At 40.8% G+C, this 8,984-nt stretch overlaps 1 pseudogene across 1 annotated transcript; it reads right to left on the reverse strand.

Annotated features, from left to right (window-relative positions):
- Nucleotides 1-1,078: 1,078 nt before the first annotated feature.
- On the reverse strand, nucleotides 1,079-2,091 carry LOC308498702 (CD2 antigen cytoplasmic tail-binding protein 2-like; annotated as a pseudogene). The gene has a single exon. The product of its transcript is annotated as a CD2 antigen cytoplasmic tail-binding protein 2-like (transcript).
- Nucleotides 2,092-8,984: the final 6,893 nt, after the last annotated feature.

The following is an 8,984-nucleotide window of genomic DNA, read 5'->3' on the forward strand; positions in this document are numbered from 1 at the left end:
TCATGGTAACCTAGAACAACAGCAATTCTCAAGCTTTTGTGCCATAAGAATCAACATGAGGATTTGAAAAAAGTGCATTTACCTGGAAACCATCCCTAGACATTCACATTCAGTGGTCCAGTAGTGCCCACCAGTTATCTACGATTTTAACCAAACTCTCTGGGTAATGATAATAATCCAGGTGATCCTGGCAGAAATCACTCCAAGAGACACTGACCTAAAATCGCAGATCGAGTAACGTTAGGGATGGGAAGGAAGATGAGGTTCTGCAGAGAAAGCTTGCTCAGACAAAGGCAGATATAATCCTTTAAGAAGGAAAACACAAATCAACTCAAACTGTGCAAGTCTTTTCAGTTAGCTGTCCCTTGACTTTCGCTGAACCTGAGAGGGCAGGTTCTGTGGAAACACCTGGTGTGAGTGGTAGCTCTGTCTCCAGGGAATCCAATGGCCAGCATGGAATAGCAGAAGTATAAAGGAATCTCAAATACAAGGAAACATCCGGGGGCAAGCGAGGCATTTTTTCATTAATCTATAGATATAAATATCCAACCGTACATTTCTGCAATAGTGATTACCACATACTTACTTGAAAAATGTCTCAAAATCTAAAGGATTATACATTTGAGTAATAATACGCTTCATCTGATACACTGTTGTTACACCTCAGCAGTCAAGAAAAACAGCGGCAGAGCCTTCCACAAAGTCACTGGACTGGTATGTAAGGCCTCAGAATTCTTATCTCGGATGCTAACCCACTCCGCAATTTGGGACAAGGCATTTCATTTCTCTGTATCTCAGAGTGGTCTTGACATCTCAAAAGTTCCTTTCTATTCCAGTGATCTTAATAAAGTGTTTTTAAAGCACTTCCCTTACAAGTGAACTCATTTAATCCTCAAATCATCCTATGAAGTATATACCCATTTTATTTACTTATTTATTTTTTTACACAACTACAGACTTTTATTGGGAAAGAAAACTGACTGAAAAGAGGCCGCTGATATCCTCACTGCCTGAGGCAGCTGAGGCCTCCTCCAGAGTCCAGGAAAGAAGGGGCCCCCAAACTGGGCGCTCGGCAGGCTCAGGTATACAGACCAAAGTCAATGCTTGGAGTTGTAGAACTGTCCACCAGGAGGGACCAGCTTCCGGCAATACACACCATCCGGGAAGTAACCTTCGTGCACCCAGGTCTGCATCTGGGTGCTGGTGAAGGGCGCGTACAGCTCAGCATCCCCCGTGTTCTCCCTCTTATACTTTCACATCACGTCCTCCAGACCGTCTCCCAGCGACTCTGCTTCTCTCTGGGCAGGGGATGGGGTCACCAGCTCTTCCTCTGCCACCTCCTCAGCAAACATGTCCAGAGAAGGTGGGGAGATGGGGTCAGGGGGTCCTTGGGTCTGGCACCCCAAGCCCTTCAGACGCATGGCCAGCCGTTCCCTTGTTTCCTGATATACACCAAGGTTGCCCCGGGCTACCATCTGATCAGCCAACCCCGAGAGCCTGTCCAAGCGCTGGGGGGAAGAGGGCTGTCCGGCCCCTTACACCACCTTCGCCTCCTCCTCTGGTCCCCAGACGCCTCAGGGCCCCAGCCACTGTCTCTCTGGGCAGCAACAGCTCCAGGAGTCCCTCCAGGAGTGCCTTTGAGCTCATGGGTGTCTGGCCCAGGTTATCCTCCTCGTCGGAGTCCGATGGTGGATGCTGGTCAGGTGGTCAGATCTTCAGCCAGTCAATGTTGTCCAGCCAGCTATCTCGGATCTGAGCTTCTCGGTTCAAGAAGTAGTTGCCGTCAGCATCAAAATGGCCTTCTTCCATCTCTTCCTGGAGGTTGAAAGGTGTGATCCGCACACCTCCCTCACTTGGGAGTGTGGCCGCTTCCTGACCTTCCACGTCCTCTGAGGCCAGGATGTCGTATTTGCTGGACCCCTCCTCCTCATTTTGCTCCTCATCGCTGTCCAAAGAGTGTTTGCCTTTGAAGCGGCTCCCAGGCCCTCCTGCCCCGGCCACAGGGTCCACCACCTTCTTCTTGGGGACACTGATTTCATCCTCATCATCCTCATTTCCCATGCCTTGAAAGGTCACCTTCCTCTTTGGCATGATTGGATAGAGGGACCTGCCTCAAGCTGAGCTAGGGACCCCAGGAAGGTGGGGGGGCTATACACCCATATTTTAATTAATCCCATTTTATAGATAAGCATACTGAGGCACAAAGAGGTTAAGTAACTTCCCCAAAATCACTGTGCTGGTTTATTTTATGTATCAGCTTGGCTAGGCCACAATATCCAGATATTCTGGATGTTTCTGTGGGGTATTTCGGGATGAAATTTACATTTAAATTGGTGAACTCTGAGTAAAGCAGATTACTCTCCATAATGTGGGTGGGCATTATCCAATCTGTTTATGGCCTAAATTGAACAAAAGCTGATGTTCCAGAAGTCTCAGGCTGCCAACAGACACCTCCAGACCTCATCTGCAACACAGCCTCTTCCTGGTTTGCCAGCAGACTAAGGCTGCCTTTGAACTTGAACTGCAACACTTTTCTGAGTCACCTACCAGCCTCCGTTATCAGATTTTGGACCCACCGAGCCTCCAAAATTGTGAAGATAATACTTTAACATAAATCTCTTTCTATGTGTACATATCCTATTGGCTCTGTTTCTCTGAAGAGCCTGACACATACTGTCACAAACTAGACAATGATGACAATGACGACATGATGACTACTAGTGGTAGAGCCAGGCTTTGGCGCCAGGCATCCTGGCTCCCCAGACGGAAGATAACAAAGATTCTATAATGTCAGACTTTGGCCGAGAAGCCCATCTATGAATTCAGAGTCATCCGTGAATGTAGACTAGTAAATAGAATTTGTTCTCAATGGTTTTTGTTTGCACTGGTATGTCTACACTGATGATTTAGTTCAACTGGGCATAATAAATTCACGAAACATAAAGGTCCAAGCAGTGATACTGAAGAACCTACTATCGCACATGTTTGATGACAGGAAATTATGAGTTTGGGGCCCATCCCTAATCTTTCAGAGTTAAGTTTAGGAAGTAACAGCCATTTTACAAGAAGTCTCTTATTGACTGAGACCAAGTAATAATAATAATGATAATAATAATAATAATAATAATAATAGTTCTAGGCATAATATAGTCTGACTCACTATGGCAATCTTCTTATTATTTGTTGACCTTGCTTTCTGCTCAGTAGACATTGTTCTGAGAGATTCTTGGAATACTTGTTGGTGGTGGGTAGATTTAAAACTACCACTTTAAAGTTTCATCCTATTTTATTTAGATGTTATTAAATGATAGTAGGTTCTTATGTTTCCTTTGTAATGTGTGCATATGTGTCAATAATCCTTTCTCTTTTTAAGACCCAAATTCAATTCATGACCCTTAGATAAAAGTGACCCTTAGAGACCTTCAAACTAGTCCAAGAACAGATAGCATTGACCAATCAATCATCACCAACCATCCAAATATCTGGTAATGAAAGAGAAAGCCAACAATGTGCTGGATCTTCTTTTCACTCTAAGTTCATTTTGGATTCCTACAGAGAGGTCAACAAAGGTTTTAGATACTCAAGAGAAGCCCCTACCTTCAAATGTCCTCAGCAGTGGGACCTGTGAGACTCTGCTGGTGGAGGCCAGCCATCTGTCTCCAGTATAGAGGTATGGTTTGAACACCTGAAGGCTGATAGCTTGGGAAAGACAGAGTGCCTCTAAATGAAGGAAACAGTTAGGGTTCAAGATCATTGGGCTCTTTCTGTTTTTCATACATGGTTCAAGTGTTGTCTATCACTCCCCTGACCCAGACTATCAACTCTGAAACTTATGTCGTAGTGGAGGAAGTAGAGGAGGAAGCATGACTTGTTCTGTTGAAGACAGAGGCTGAGCCATTGCAGCCGGATTCAATCAGTGCAAGAGAGAGAGGTTTGGAACATTTGGTTAGTTTCCTTCCTCCCAAATGTCTAGACACCCGAAGGGCATGCAAACTTGCCTCCGACGATTCCTGTTAAAGACCTCTCTTCCCATAAAATGTCACTGGTTATATGGGTTTGTTTGTATTATCTTTGAACTTGATGTATATTATTCTACCTTTGTCAACATCCATCCCATTTTCTATAAGCTTTAAACTATCCCAGATGCTGAGCAAATGTGAATTCTTTGGAATGTGACCAGCCTGTGTAATCTAGATGCACCATCATTACTCTCCCTCTCCAAATTCTATGTAACTGTCAATTTTAAGCATGCATTGTCTGGGGCATTTATATGCTGTAGTTTAGGACAGACGCCAAAGGTGTAAAAAACGTAAACTTGACCAACCACTGTCAGTGTCCAAACTGTTTAAAAGGGAAATGGACTCTCATGTCTGAATGATTATCAGCTGCTCACAATCACTCAGTGCTCCAAAGTGTATGCTCCCAATGCCAATTCTTTAGTTGCCTGTCAAGGCACTTCCCCCTAGGCATTTAGCATCTAGCATGTTCTGTACAAAATACAGCTAGAGCTTTAAAGATGTCAATTTGGATATTAAATACACGAATCAGGATCAAAGTCACCTGATGCTGTTTTTTCGTTGGCACCACAGTGTGACCAGCTTCTCTATGTCCAAACTCTGCAGAGACAGTGTCTTGCTTGATGAAATTGTGCGTGATAAAATTATACCCTAACCTAAGTGCACAATGCAGACTATACATGGGCGTAATAAAAATGCATGACTGCATGCCTTTTGCTGAGATTTAGATCTTTTTTTTCCTTATCCTCAACCTTCTGCTATCATTCTATTTTTTGTTTACTTTTGCTTTTTACATTAAGCTTTAAACATGAAAGGAGGAGGAGCAGTCACAAATTTAAGAGCAAAGAGAACAAAGCTAACACAGGGAAGCATTTGCCTCGTCTCCTTAGACATTTGCAACACAGTTTTGTGTATTATTTATGAGTTACAGAAATGGGCTAGGTTAACAGACCAAGGAAAGAATATTAAGAAAAGATAAATCAGATAACTTTAGAATACATAGGGTGGGCCTGGGGAAAATACATTTGCCTTTGTCCAAAAACAGATCAATATCCTCCCTTTAAAAGGAAGCTTTTGAAAAAAACCTCCATATGATATAGAAACTTCCTGGAGCTTTCCAACATCAATGGTTCCATCTTAAAGTCGGCATTTTAATTGACTGTCCTCTATTCTTTGTTTTGTTGTCTTTTTTGGGGGTCTATTTAATGAACAATTTTGTGTTCACAGTTTGACCATGTAATAGATCTAATTCTCTTGTTAAAAAAGATTGCAAATAAACATGGGCCTAAACATCCAGCTTAAGCTATTAAATAAATCACTGATTAACCAAATCAAAACCACATCATATTTTTGGTTTAAACACTTGTTTAAGTTACGTGTCAGGCTTTCTTCTATAGGAGTTGAAAAACTTGATTAATGAAAGCTGATCTCTGTGAAAAAAAAAAAAACATAGTTGTTCCATATGTCATAAAAAAGGCTTGATTGGAGACGAAGCAGACTGTAATTCTTTCCTTTCTGGAGGAAAATGTGAAATTCTTTCCACAGCTTTTAGACTCTGATCTCAAGCTAAATGAATTATTTTTGTCTTCAGAATCTTTCTCAGTTTGAGACCAGCCATGTCAGGGTGGACACTGGTGGAGTGGGCACTACAAACAGTGTAAACTTCCCACTGCTGGGCTCCCCCACTCCTCCACATCAGATGGCACTGGCTTAACACACCATTATTACACAATGTGGTGGATCTGTAAATCTTTTGAGTCTGCAAAAACTATAATCACTTAAAAACTGTAGTTTGAACAAAGCCTTTTTCTTGTTCACAAGAAAAAAAGTGGAAAAAAGAGAAAGTCTTTGGGAAAGTATCATAATTTAGCCTTGGGCTAGATATAAATCATTAACCTGCTCAGTTATCCTCTTGGAGGTTAGGCAAGCACTAACTGTATTTTCATCTTGGATACAGAGAGATGGTGGATTGCCTTTGATTTCTCCATCCGCCTCTTGGAAGCAAATCAATATGGAAAGTCTAATACAATTGTATTCCTGCCAATGCTCAGCAAGAAGATGACCATGCAGTTAGTCCTCAGCATTCTAGATTTCTTTATGCCCTTTTCTGGCTTGTTGAATATGAAGGTGTGAAGTTGGGAGTGGATGGTTAATAGGAGTATATTTGGCACAGCAGAAAGTTGTCCACTGCTGGAAAGAGATTATTAATATTGCTTCTGGGAATCTTCTGATCACGAAATACTGAGATGAAAGAGAGCTGGCAAGGGTGGATGGGAAATGTGGCTGAGGAGATGGAAGGTAGGACTCCTCAAGACTTGAGGAATGGATCAGCTATGCCAGCCCTTTTAATATCTGCCAAGCATTGTATTATATGCTGGGGGTATAGTCAGAAAGATGTATATGCAAATAGATGACTTTGCAAACAAATACAATGTGTGCATTAATATTTGGACTATGTACAGATCATAGAAATAGTGCAGAGACAGAAGTGATTATTTCATTGTTCTGAAAACAAGCTCAAGGTTTGCTATTACAGTAAGAGAGAATGTTTATTCAAAATGTACAACTGACAAGAGATCTTAACTGTAAAGTACTTTGTAGCTTTTATCTGGACTCGAGTGCCCTCATTTTCAAGGAGTAAGACACAGTGTTGGGGTGTGTGTGTGTGTGTGTGTGTGTGTGTATGTGTGTGAGTTAAGTGAAAAGGGTGATGGCTCGAAAGTTTTGTTTTGTTTTTTTCTCTGCTTCCCATCCCAAGTGGACCAAATTATTCTTAAGTCTCTTTGCTATTACTTCCATTTGTGAACAAATTTTGACTGTTACAGGCTTATGCTGATAACTAAACAAGAATAAGTGAAGTGAGAGCCATATAAATTCATAATTAAGATGTGTTATGGATTTGCACAAAACCATACAATTTATTCTTTAATCTCTTAAGGAAAATTTCATATGCAAGGGAGTCAATTTTTTCATGACCTCAGCAGAAAAGAAACTGGATTGGAAGAAATTCTGAGGCCATGGAAGAAATTAAACCAGTTTATAAAAGGTATTTGGAAAATTGTTTGCTAGTTGTTCATTTTGACACAGCCGAAACACCAGAAGCATTTACAGAAGTAAATGAACATAAATAAAGAGGAAAAACACCAAATAAGAAATAGAAGCTTCTCTTAAGGGAGAATGTATTGTCAAGTACAACCTGCAAAGGGGAAAGCAGAGGAATAGAGAGGCACTATTGAATAGAACGTTCTGTGATGACGGATGTGTTCTATATCAATGCTATCTAATCTAGTAGCCACTAACCACATGTGGCTACTGAGCACTTGAAATGTTTCTAGTGTGACTAAAGAACCAAATATTTATCTTTTCTTTAATGTCAGCTAACTTAAATAGCTACATTTGGCTAGTGGCTTCTGTCTTAGCCCAACTCTCAAAAATAGCACTATAGATGAGGAGTACTGAATTGTATTCCAATACCTTTCACAATTTTGAGTTGATTTTCTTCAAATATCTTCTCTGTATCCTATTTTCCTATCTTTAAAATGGTGCTAACAATTCATAGCCCTAAAGATGCCGATGAAATAATATGATTTGATGTGGATTCCTTAAATACAAAGGTCTTATTAATAAATTCCCTAGTCCAAGAGATAAGAAATATGGAGACAAGTTTGGAATTTTTATAGAATTACTTCAGGTAACTTAATTCCAAAAATGATTATTAAATGGTATTTTTGCTCAAAAAGCTTGGAAGATAATATGTAGACTTTGATATGATTTCAACTAAGTATAATGGGAAAATAAATGAGGGAGCAATAAATTCTGACTGAGAGAGGACTGGAGCATGGTGGATTTTGGCTGAGTGTGATGGAGTGAGGAAAGAAGGCCCTCCCCCAAAAAAGAGCCCACAATTAGCAAGGCATAGAGGTGGGAAAGGATGGGACCTTCCAGACTGCTGGAATAAGATGGCATGGCTCTAGCATGGTATATTGTGGTTAAGATTGCCAAGAAACGTAGGTTGAACTGATTCTCTGAAGGACCTAAAATGCCTACTCAGGCTTTATATTGTTATTGTGTAGGCAACAGAGTCAAACTAGAGGTGTTTGGGTAAGTGAGAAACAAGATAGGATCTGTGATTTAGAAAAAAAAACATGAAAAAAACCCTCTACTGTTTGTGTTAATAAACTTGCAGAAAGATGTGGAGGGATGAAGACTGGTTAGATGGATATAGAAAGAGGTCATGCAAAAGGTGAAGAATGAAGAAACAATTAAAAAAAGGAGCTGAATATGTGGTTCAATAGAATCCACAAAATTTGGTAACCTGATAGATATGAGTGTTTCGAGAAAGAGAAAGACAAAGGTTACTGTGAGGCTTTAGATTTGGGTTGCTGACTGATCATATTCATCAAGCTAGGGAAGAAAGGCAAGACTGGGCTTGTTGATTGTGAGGTATTAGCTTGGCATCCACTTAAAGATGAACAAACAAATACCGAGATGAATTAAAAGTCTTCAAATGGATATTAGGCCAGCATCTCAAAATCCACATGTCCAAACCTGAGCAAGCATTTAGGGGATGTCCAACTAGGTATTAGAAATACAAGTCTTGATCTCAACAGAGAGGTCATGAATAGAGACAAAACTCATCTGAATAGAAATGATACCGATAGTCATAAGAAGGTGAGCCTGTTAAGAAGACAACATTGCGTAGCTCACAAAGGAGGATAAGGCAAGACAAGAACTCATACTTGGGGTATGAGTCAGCAAAGAAGACAGAGAAGTGAGAACAGAGACTTTGGAGAACTCAGGAAGAAAAAGGCTAATTTAGGGGAAGAATAGATTTCATGTACTGGAATCTACACATTTAATAAAATACAAATACCACAACAAGTCATCGCTTACGTTCTGTAAATTACTTTCCACCGGAGCAGACCCCAGAGAAGGACAATGCTGTGGAATCCCCATGTAAGCACAGTT

This window comes from Rhinolophus hipposideros, assembly GCF_964194185.1.
Source record: "Rhinolophus hipposideros genome assembly, chromosome: 6".
Taxonomy (NCBI): Eukaryota; Metazoa; Chordata; class Mammalia; order Chiroptera; family Rhinolophidae; genus Rhinolophus; species Rhinolophus hipposideros.